Genomic DNA, 11,701 nt, shown 5'->3' on the forward strand with positions numbered 1-11,701 from the left:
CATTAAAATATTAGTGTTTAAGCTCCAAATGATTAGTAACAGCTTAGAGGGAAACATATATGCTGCTGAGTGATTTCTAATCTTTTGTTATCCACCATATGTAAGTTACATTAAGAGAATTGTAATTTTTTTTTTACAGAGGCATATAAGTGAAAATATTTTAGTATTGATTTTATATTGAGATGTAAATCTTACATTTGAACTTGTACCAGGATTAATTTTATCAAAAGTAGGTATTAATATTTATCTGAACATACCCTAGAATTTTGCTGATTATGGTATCCCATTAAGTGTCATAGGATTATAAGTGTAATATCTCTTTTGCCCAAATTTAGTCACTCATCTTTACTATATAATACAGTTTATCTTATTTAATCTCTTTTTCCTAAAATAGGTTATTGTTATTCAGTTTGACTAAGGAATTAATATAAAATATTAACCTTTAGCAAGATGTCAATTTCTGTTCTTTCAACCACCACTTAAAACAGCACAGTGATTACATCTCATTTTGTTTTACAGGCATTGCATGCTACTCCCTCAAACCTTTTTCTGGTATCAACAACACATCTTGGCTGGTGGAAACTGCTTAATAACATTTGCATGAAAATGTGTTTAGTCAAGGTACCCTTTTCTCCTCTGGCCAAATATCAGCATTCAACTAATACAAAACACTTGAATTCTCTCTGGCAGAAAATGGAATCCTGAGGGATACGACAAAAAAAAAAATAAAAGCTATTTTCTCCCTGATTAATCTGTTCATTAGCTTCTAATTTCTAGATCCCTGTAGCCTCAAAATGCCTGTCCTTCAGAGACTTAGGCCAATTTTGCCTATAAGCCTATGAGTTAGCCTATGTCTTCACAGTATCTTGGAGTGACTGGAGGTAGAGTGATATATTAGCCGGAACTGGAGTCTGTTATTTGCAACCAAGATACCTAAATAATATAATTAAAAAGTATAATATTGACCAAAATATAGATTTCTAGGACAAATTTGTACATTCAGTGAAAGGAAAAGCACAGTTAAAATCTGTATAGTTTCAATGAAAGACTCATCCTCTTTGGTTTGGTTTAGGGTGCCTTTATACTTAGTATTTCTCTGCTCAATCTTTCATTTCTACTACCAAGTGCAATAAAATAGGTTAAGAAGCTTTATTGGACTGGGAAGGAAGTACCCACTCCTTGATTATCCCTTTATCCAGGCTTGTAAACTAAGGTAAAACCGGGCCTTGACACAAAGAAAAGAAGGAATGAAGAAAGCTGTTTTATATTTTTTCTTAGTTAAATCATGAAACTCAAAACTAAAAAAAAAAAAAAAGTCTCCTGGGCCCACACTTGCTTAATGCAAAATCAGAAAATGTACAGAACTCCAAACAAATGCTAGCAATCCACTGAAATCATCATTTGAATTAAAACTATATTTAGTCTTCATAAGCCTAACAGAGTTCACATTAAATTTCAAAGGTGACTCCTAATTACACATATGCAACCTTACAAATCAATAGAGAAATTCAGGCAATCCCACAGATGTATGAGAAAATGAATTGGATAGGCCTTTTATAAAATGTAATAACCAAATGGCCAATGAACACAGAAAATGTGATTATTTTATTGGTCATAAAAATACAAATTAAAACTATAATATCCTACAAATCCAATGTAAAGCAAGGTGACTATAGTGAATAATACTGTAATGTATACTTGAAATTTGCAAGAGTAGGTATTAAATGTTTTCATCTTTCCCTCAAAATTGATACCAATGTAAGATGGTGGATATTTTAATTAGCCTGATTGTGGTAATCATTTAGCAATGCATACATATACGAAAACATCGTGTTGTACACCTTAAATAGGTATAATTTTTTTTTTTTTTTTTTGAGACGGAGTCTTGCTTTGTTGCCAGGCTGGAGTGCAGTGGTGCGATCTCCGCTCACTGCAACCTCCGCCTCCTGGGTTCAAGCGATTCTCCTGCCTCAGCCTCCTGAGTAGCTGGGACTACAGGCGTGCACTACCACGCCCAGTTAATTTTTTGTATTTTTAGTAGAGGCGGTGTTTTACCATGTTGGCCAGTATGAGATACAATTTTTATTTGGAATTATTATACCTCAATAAAGCTGAGAGAGAGAAACCTATAATATTCTACTATTACACAGCTGTTAGGATTGCTAAAATGAAAATGAGGAAAATAAGAAGTATTGGCAAGGATATGGAGCAACTTAAATTCTCATATGTAGCTGATAGAAATGTAAAACTGATAGGCAGAATATGTTAAAAGGAGTGTATAAATATACTGTAACTCAATAATTTTACTACCAGTTATGTTCTCATGTAAATATGTACATATGTTCTCAAAATGTTATATACAGGGATTTTAAAAGTGACACTACTTATACTTGCCCAAAAGGAAACCAACACAAATATTATCAAAAACACATTGATACATAAATTGTATTATATTTATACAACAAAATAATACTTTACCGCAATGAAATTGGATAAACTACAATTACATACAACCATATGGATGACTCTCAACTGCATAGTATTAAATGAGACAAGTCAATTCAAAAAGTACATATATATTGGATGATATCATTTGCATAATATTCAAAAACTAATTATGAGGCTACAAATCAGAATACTGGTAAGGCTCGGGGAGAGCAGTATTGAGAAGAGGGAAGGAGAGAGTGTGCAGTTTCTGGAGAAGTTCTGTTTCTTGTTCCTCTTGCCAGTTACACCATTGAATTCATTTAGTGAAAAACTTATCAAACAACCTACTTTTTATTGGTGTACTTTTCTAGGCACATGATGTACTTGGATAAAATATTTACTATAAAAATAAGTGGCTGAAATAAAAATCAGTGTTACAGATCTTGAATATTTCCTGTGAAGAGATAAAGCTTACATGACATTAGGGAGCAAAAATTTGTTTACTTGTAATATTGTACCAATTATTAAAAACACTTCCCATATCTCATCTACTGTCTATCTTTCCTTGATAACCCTTAGTGCAGTGAAATAAAATCTTAGTAATCAATTATTGTTGGCTGATGCAAAAAGGACAGAATTAGTTCTAAGAGTAATGAAGTGAAACAGTATATCAAAAAAAGATAGAACATTAGGTACTAACAAACTACTTTAGAATATTTTTTGGTTTAAAAATATTCAGAAATATGCATGAAAATAGAACTTTAAACATACTCATGACCACATCCTCCCACAATAGGGTCTAGCTTGTATAGTCAATATATTTGCTGTGGAACTTTGGAAAAACGGTATTATAAACAATGTTCTAAGAATAAATGATAAAACAAAATGAAATTTCACAAAACGTAATTTTTTAATTAGAAAAAAAAACACCCTGATGATCTAATGAGAAATACTTGTCTATTTTTCTTTTCAGTTATGTTAAACTTTTAGCATAAGAATAGCTAAGGACAATAGGTTTTTAAAAATTCAGTAGGCTATTTTTGTTTTTCAAAGTGAAAAGAAACCAGAATATTACAATATTAGCTTACAGGATCATAGTGGTACAAAACTTAAACAGTAGCAGTGTTTGAAGGATGAGAACGCAACAGAAACATGTTTACAAAGAAATCAACCTCTCAACTCTGTTTTATTTAAAAGTCTCATTACATTTATTTACTTCAACATTTAATAACACTCAGCTTCTTCCCCTTGTCTAGGCTTTCAAATCTATCATTAAATATTACTAGTTTATTATCATTGATATGAGCATCTTGAAAGTGAGGACCAGGGTTTTTAGACTTTGTATACTCAGATTGACACATAGTTGTTCCTCATTTCATTAATTTACAGTGGAACTCTTGAATGCTCAAAAATTCAGTAGATGAAATAATGTATTCCATAATTTGTATAAGCTGTTGAATGATTGTTTTAAAGAATTAGGTGTAATTTTTTCAAGGTGCAAACAATTTGTGCTTACATAATCTAAGAATGTCGAAGAGAATGCTAATGATTTTAGAACCTGACATCAGTGTTTTCAATCACGTCAGATATTTGTGTGTGTGCATGTGCATGTGTGTGTTTATGTCTTAAACCTAACCATCCAGAATCCTGTCTCAATATAATTTTCTTTGAGTTGTTTGCTTATACTTGGCGTTATGGATAAAAGTAGAAGGCTCTGTCAGATAACCTTTTATACAGGAAGAAGTCAGCAGGTGAATAGTATATTTTTTCTTTTTCATGATGCTTTCTGCAAGTCTTGTTTATATACTCATTTACAGATGAGAATATCATATATTTGAGCATCCTTCCTCTGTCATAAGAAACACCCTTCACTCTCTTTACATTAGTCATAGTGCATATTGTGTTTATAAATAAACTAGCTGCAGTGAATCACCCACATTTTCAAGGAATATTAATATAAAATTACATGAAAGACAGTATAAGCAGATCTAATACTTAAAAATTTTTAATATCAAAAATTATTTTAGTAATGCTTATTTTTTATTTTTATTTTTATGTTAGGTTCAGGGGGTACGTATACAGGTTTGTTACATGGGTAAATTGTGTGTCACTGAGGTTTGGTGTACAAATGATCTCATCATCCAGGTAGTGAGCATAGTATCCTATAGGTAGTTTCTCAACACACGCCTTCCTCCTGCACTCCCACCTCAGGAAGTCCTCATTGTCTATTGTTTCTATGTTTGTGTCCCCATGTGCCTAAGGTTTAGTTCCTGCTAATAACCAAGAACATATGGTATTTGATTTGCTGTCCCTTCATTAATTTGCTTAGGATCATGGCCTCTAGCTGCATTCATGTTGCTGCAAAGAACATGATTTTTTTTTAAGGCTGCATAGTATTCTTTGGAGTAATGCGCTTATTTTTAATTTTTCCTTCTAGCAATTGGCAACATTAATAAATGATCTGGTCAAGCACATTCAGACTTGGTGTTTGCATGACTCAAGGTGGAAAAGGATATTAGAATTATTTTTTAAAAATAAAAACTGTGAAGCCCAGTTCCAACTAGCCAGAAAATGTATTGAGCCTCTCAGTTAAGCAATAAAACTGCTATTAGGTACAATTGTACTTTTTGTCTCAGACTGCGGTGCTAGAAACTGACCATGTTTTGGTGCTACATATTCTTCCTTGGTTTTATTCTGACACATTTTTTTTTTTTGCACATGGAAAATAGAATCTTCTCCCTCAATGTCCCTATGTAAATATCAAAGACATTTTCTTCTTATACATGGGATGCATATTTTTCTCTATGTCATGCACATGTCGCATGGGGTGGATGGAATGCAGGGTAATAAGATACACAGCTTCCAACTAAAGTGAAGAAGAGGTTTCGCAAAATGTCTTGCCAGAAAATTACAAGGAGGAGTCTGGTTTGTGATATATTTACAGCCGTGATAACTCACTGTACAGTGATTTACAACTAGTGATAAATAACAAAAACAGTAACTATTTACTTAAGGAGCATAAGAGTTTTAGCTACTGAAAGAATAACTCTCAGAACACTTTCATGTCAATATTATCAGTGCAATTTTGAGAAGTAGACAAATATATTATAATTCTCTAAATTTAATGGATAATGAAAATTATAATCACACAGTTTATGTAACATTGCCGCAGATACATAGTAGGCCAAGATGCTGCATATTTTGTTTGCCATAAAAATCATGAAAAAATACTGAATACAAAGATTATTCATTTATTATAAATGAAAACAATTTACTAACAAAAATTCCTCTTTTCCTATAAAATTGAAGTCTCATAGTATATTACATATTAAGTATGTAAGGTATAAGTAATTCAGCCCTATGCTCATATGACCATTAAATGCACTTTTTCAATGCACATGTTGAATATTTATTGTCTTATCTCAGTTTTCCATGAAAAAATAGGTGGACACAAACTTCTTTAATAAGATTTTACTGACAAGCGCAGTCATAGTACTACAAGGATTAAGAAAGAAAGGGCCTCTAACCCTCATATGTGACTTTATCCCTCCCTCACTGTCATCTTTGTGGTTGATAATTCTGATTTTCCTCAAAAACATTCTTGTTTTACCTTTAAGACTTCAGGCATGCTTCTAAGAAAATAAAATCTTCCAAGCCTAGTTTTCTGGCAATAAAAAGACAATAGAGTAATTTTAAGAACAGAATGAAAAGAAAGAAGAAATTGATAGCACCTATGTCTCTCTGGATCTCTTCCCTTAAAGAGTAGGATCATTAAACATGCTTTTCAGGAAGTGAAACCTTTAGATAAACCTATTTCCAGTCTGAGGCTTTTAGAAGAACCTAGTTCCTGTCTGTGGCTTTAATCTATTTGTTAAAATCTGCAGAGATATATGTGAGGAACTGCTTCATTTCTCTGGGCCTCACATTCTGAATCTGTAAAGTGGAGAAAATAATAGTACTCATAGGGTTGCTGTGAGGATTATTATTATTATTAATTATTATTTTTGGGACAGCATGGATCATCTCACTGTAACCTCAAACCCCTGGACTCAAGAGATCTTCCTGCCTCAGACTCCCAAAGCTGGGATACAGGTATGTGCCACTATACCCAGCTAGTTACTTTTTCTCTTTTATAGAGGCATAAACTCATTTTGTTGCCTGGGGTTGGTTTAAAACTCTGGGATCCAACGATCTTCCCACCTCAGCCTCTCAAAGTGCTGGGATTACAAGCATGAGCCACTGTGTCTGGCCTTGCTGTAAGAATTATAATTTAAATATGAAAAGCATTTAGAACAATTTCTGGTCCATAAAGTAGAGGCAATAGTGACACATACCTACACTCACCTCCTCTTGTGTACTCATTACCTTGTGCAATTATTATCAAAATTTGGGCATTTTCTTTCAACTCTACACCTGCACACTTTAAAGCAAACCCCAAATGTCAGCTTTTTATCCACAATGATTTGGGATGTGTAAATGTGTATCTCTAATGGATCAGATCTGTCTCTCAACCTCTCTCTCTTCCCTACAGTAACATTATCAAAACTAACAATATTAATAAAAAGGCCTTAATCACATATAATATCACATCAACATTCCACCTTTCAGCAATTTTTCAAGACATGTTTTTTTCTTCTATATCAAGATCCAAACAAGTTGCAAATGTTTGATTGACATAACTTTTTAAGTCTCCTTTAAAATAACAGTAGATTAAAATTTGGCATCATAGCATTAAAAATTGGTTGCAAAGTGCTCAATATTTCAGATAAATTCTTTAAAAATCAACAAAAAACAAATTTTCAGAATGTGCCTTGTGCATCAGTATAATTTTCCTTAGCAACGATGCTGAAATTGCAGAATGCACTGCAACTGTAAACTAGCAATAGGCTGGAACTATCCCATGCTTAGCTGTGACCACATATGCTGCTGTTAGGCTGCTTTACATTAAGTGACAGTGCTACAAACACTTACGAAATCTAACTACAAACTTACTTTATTAAAAATATACTACTTTTAGAACTAGAATAAATAAGAATAGAAATAGAATGTTTGATTAAACTAATAGTTTAAGCATGAAGGTGGAAGATCCACGTTTAATGCACTTGTTACCTTTTTGAATCCTACTTTCTTTTTAAATATGGCTTCTTCTTTACATTCACTGCAGTGAGCTACAGCCTAGATTTTTAATTTTATCACATCAGTTCCTTGAACTGATATGTTACTCTGTAAATAGTTTATGAAAGAATTTCATAAACTATTTCACGTTAATGGAAGCTAATTCCTCCTAGACAGTTTTGCAATTGGTTTCTCAAGCTAAATATATTGTTTGATTTTTTTAATATAACAAATAAAGTTATAACACCTACTTCAGGTTCTTTGATGATCTCTCCATTACGCAAAATAAAACAGAATGTCTAAATACCCAAAGAACAAATAAATTCCCTAGATATTTTACAAGCTAATACTTGAATTTCAAAAAAAGGATAAAAAGTCTCCAAAATATGTATTTAAAATCAGCATGAGATTGCCAATTTATTTTCCATAGTAATGTGTTTCTGTATCATCTAAAAACAATGACAGTGAAATGGAAAATTGGTCCAGCTATCCTCATATTCATTCTATTTAAGCAAAAATATTTGGTGGCATAAATTATCAAATAATTACTTCAAATTTTCACTTTATTTTGCATGTGTGTAAGCAGAACCAAAGATGGATCTTATCAGCAAAGAAGAAATAATCTTATTTTTATGGCATTGGATTATTTCCAGATGGAGGAATATTTAAATAGAGTACTTATAATTCATATTTTTATTCTTTCATTTGCTGATATCTGAATCTGAAGCCTAAGTTGTTCCAAGCGCAGATGTTCTTATTGCTGGATTCATCTGTGCCAATAAGGTAAAATACATGTATACAAATACAGATTTTAATCTTTGACTCATCCTGTTCACTAGTACTATCCATATACTCAAAGATTTGCTTTACATTGGTAATTCAAACACCCAATTTGTGTATTATAATGTTTTACCCTAATTATCTTATTTTAAATATGTCATATCTTTTATGAAGATAATATGATATAGTAATGGTCATATTTTTCTTATAAAACTTGAAAAATCCTACCATTACACTATTTCAAACAATATAAACCCAAATGACCAGTAAAAATGTATTTTTGCTTTCATTCAAGTAATCCCCTTACCAATGTTTTTTATGTTGCCTGAACTCACACATGGTGAGCAATGAGAGTAGGTACTGCCTGCCCTGTCTTGACCTCTGCAGCCTACTCAGCACCACCCAGTCTTTGTGCTAAATCCCTGACAGGTACAGTTTCTTCTTCCATAACAGGAGTACCTATTTCTTTTCTGCTGTCTCTCTGGTCTTGAAAGTCCCTTTGTAATCTCACAGATCAAATACCTTTCACTGTTAGAGTCCAGCCACATCAGGCTCTATAGTTCTCCACTGGCTTGACACAAGTTCACAATGCTACCTGATTCAAGCAGCCTTTATACATGTAGGATTTGGTAAATTCAGACACTGTATTACTAGATATTTGAATAAGAATAATTTGTTGCCACATTTAATGCTTTAATACTAAAAGTCATCTCTCTAAAACAAGTTATTTGACAAATAAACTAATTTGTTGCTTAAGTATGACAAATATATGAATGATTTTAAAAGTTCAATTGATTTTATTATTTTATAGGCAAATAATATGCGTATCTTAAAATATTTTAATATACTTTTAAATACTTTCATAAAATAAGTTGAATGGTAATTCTATTTATGTAAATAAAATTTGTGGAAGGCAGACTTAATCCCAAAAACACCTTTACCAATATGCTCAGTAATAGAAAGGATTGATTTAATACACATCACTTAAGTTATAGTAGTCTTTCAGTGAGCTTAATTTTATATCACATCGCCTAAACAGTTCTGAAGTCCTCTAAAGATGCCAACCTGATGTAGGATTAAATAACACTAAGGAACATGATTTTTATGAAGATCACAGTGATTCACTAATTTATAAGAAAAAAATATATTTATTTTATAAATAAATTTCTTTTTATAAATAAATTTCTAGAAAAAAATCCTACATTAAAAATTGGGAAAATTTGAATTTATCATCATACATGATTAGGAAGAATGTAGGAAGAAAATTTCCTAGAAATGTGATCTAAATATTACTTTTAAAAAACTATATGACTAAACAAAATAAATGCTTATGTATCAAGCACCCAGAATTGAAGAACATAATAATGACCATGATTATGTCCTTAAATGTTTATTCAAGACACAAAGGCAGATGAAAATTGAAGTCCCCAGTGTTTTCTCCTCTCTTTCTTCCACCCCTGAGGCAACTACTGTCATGAAATTAGTGTCTTTGGTTTTATACCTTAATACTAACTTATGTTCCATTCAAACATTAGTTTTGAAATTGTCAGTTCTATAATTGTCTTCTGTATGTGAGACTATCAAGCATGCTGTATTTATTCAACACTATGATTTCAGGATTGCAAATGTTGATAAGCACAGGTATGTGTTTATTTCTTTCTTCAAGAATGACATTTCAGTTTCCTGTTTTGTGTTGTAATGATAAACCTGTGATGAATAACTATGGATGTGTCTTTATGTGCTCATGTGCAAGATAATGAATTTCATTTTTAATGAACTTATAGTTCATGTTATTCATTTTTTATCATCAATGATCACTATTCTTTGACTACTCAGGACATCCTCAAATTCAGAGGTATAATTTCATCTGTCCTCCCAGGTTTTTGATGAAACATGATAGTGGCAACGTTTGAAAAGAAGTTTAATTATAAAAATGATGTCTGGGAGATAAAAAACTACCAAAAAAGCCATGAAACCAGCTATGGAGATCAAAATGAACTATTAAAAATATACTTTATTCTCTGAGAAAAATCCACTAAATAGCTATGATATTTATTTTAGGCAAAGTAATTAATAGTGCTCAAATGTGAGGTGCAGTTTATATCCCTGGGAAACCAGTATATGACCTAAAGATTATTATAATTTCCTGAATTTTAATCTTAGTGCTACCTATCCAAAATGCAATAATCATGGTGAAAATAAAATGTTTCAATATCCTCTCTTGGTATGTTATAAGGAATATGGCTTCACAAGCCTGGAAGATAATGTTTGCCTGGTTCTATGGAGAAAAACAATAAGAAAAAAAAAGACCTACCATGGACATGCATATTTGGCAACTCGTGCCTAATCCTATCATCATACTGGACAATCACTTACCCTCTAGAGCCTCAATTTCTCACCTTTAAAACTGTTATAATAGTGTCTACCTTGCTGTTTTCACTGGATTGTATTGCAGTAATTATCAAGCAAAATAATGGATATGAATAGGCTTTTAAAACTGACAATTTTATGTAAATGTATGCAGTGTTTATGCAATATTTCCTAACGCATTCATAGAATAATGACACCAATGACCATATGGCTTTGGTGACAGGTAGTAGAATCTTTGAGACTCTTAACACTAAATGTAACACTGCCTACTGCTATGAAAACCACATGTAAACACATACACAAACACACGTGCACACACACACTCATGTCTTGCAATTAATTACCTTGAAGTAGTATATAGTTTTCTAAATGATACTTTGAAACGAATACTAGCAGAAGTGCATCCTTGATAATGTTAAGTCTAGATGGCAGTTCAGTTGATTGTAACACTGTCCTGGCATTGAATCTGTGTTAATCAACAGCCTGAGTACATGAACCAAAAAAGCGTCTTATGATTGCTGTTAACCTCAGCAAAGACAGAGGCAACAACAGCCGTAGTAACAGCTTCATGGATGCCAAGGGAATTGGTGCACTGCCATTTCTTGCATAAGCTGACAGCTGCTAAGTCATTTCTTACGTAATTGATATTTGTTTTGCTCTTTAATTTTGTACATTTGATTTTGACTGTGAAATATCAAACTTAGCATAGAGATTATGTAAGGCTACATTAAGTTATAAAAAAAATTGCTCAAATCAATTATTGCTCATTTTCAATAGCATTTTATAAGAAATAGTTACATATACATGTACACAAGCATATATATTACATATATATGTACATATATGTTTATATATGTGTACACAAACTGTGTGTGTGTATATGTACACAACCTATACACACAGACACTCTCTCACACACTCACACACTCATTCCCAGATTTAACCACACCTTAATTCAGAGGTGGCTCAAATTGGGGATCTGTCCGATTTGAAGAAGAAGGTAATGCAC

Source organism: Pan paniscus, chromosome 4, assembly GCF_029289425.2.
Source record: "Pan paniscus chromosome 4, NHGRI_mPanPan1-v2.0_pri, whole genome shotgun sequence".
Classification (NCBI taxonomy): domain Eukaryota; kingdom Metazoa; phylum Chordata; class Mammalia; order Primates; family Hominidae; genus Pan; species Pan paniscus.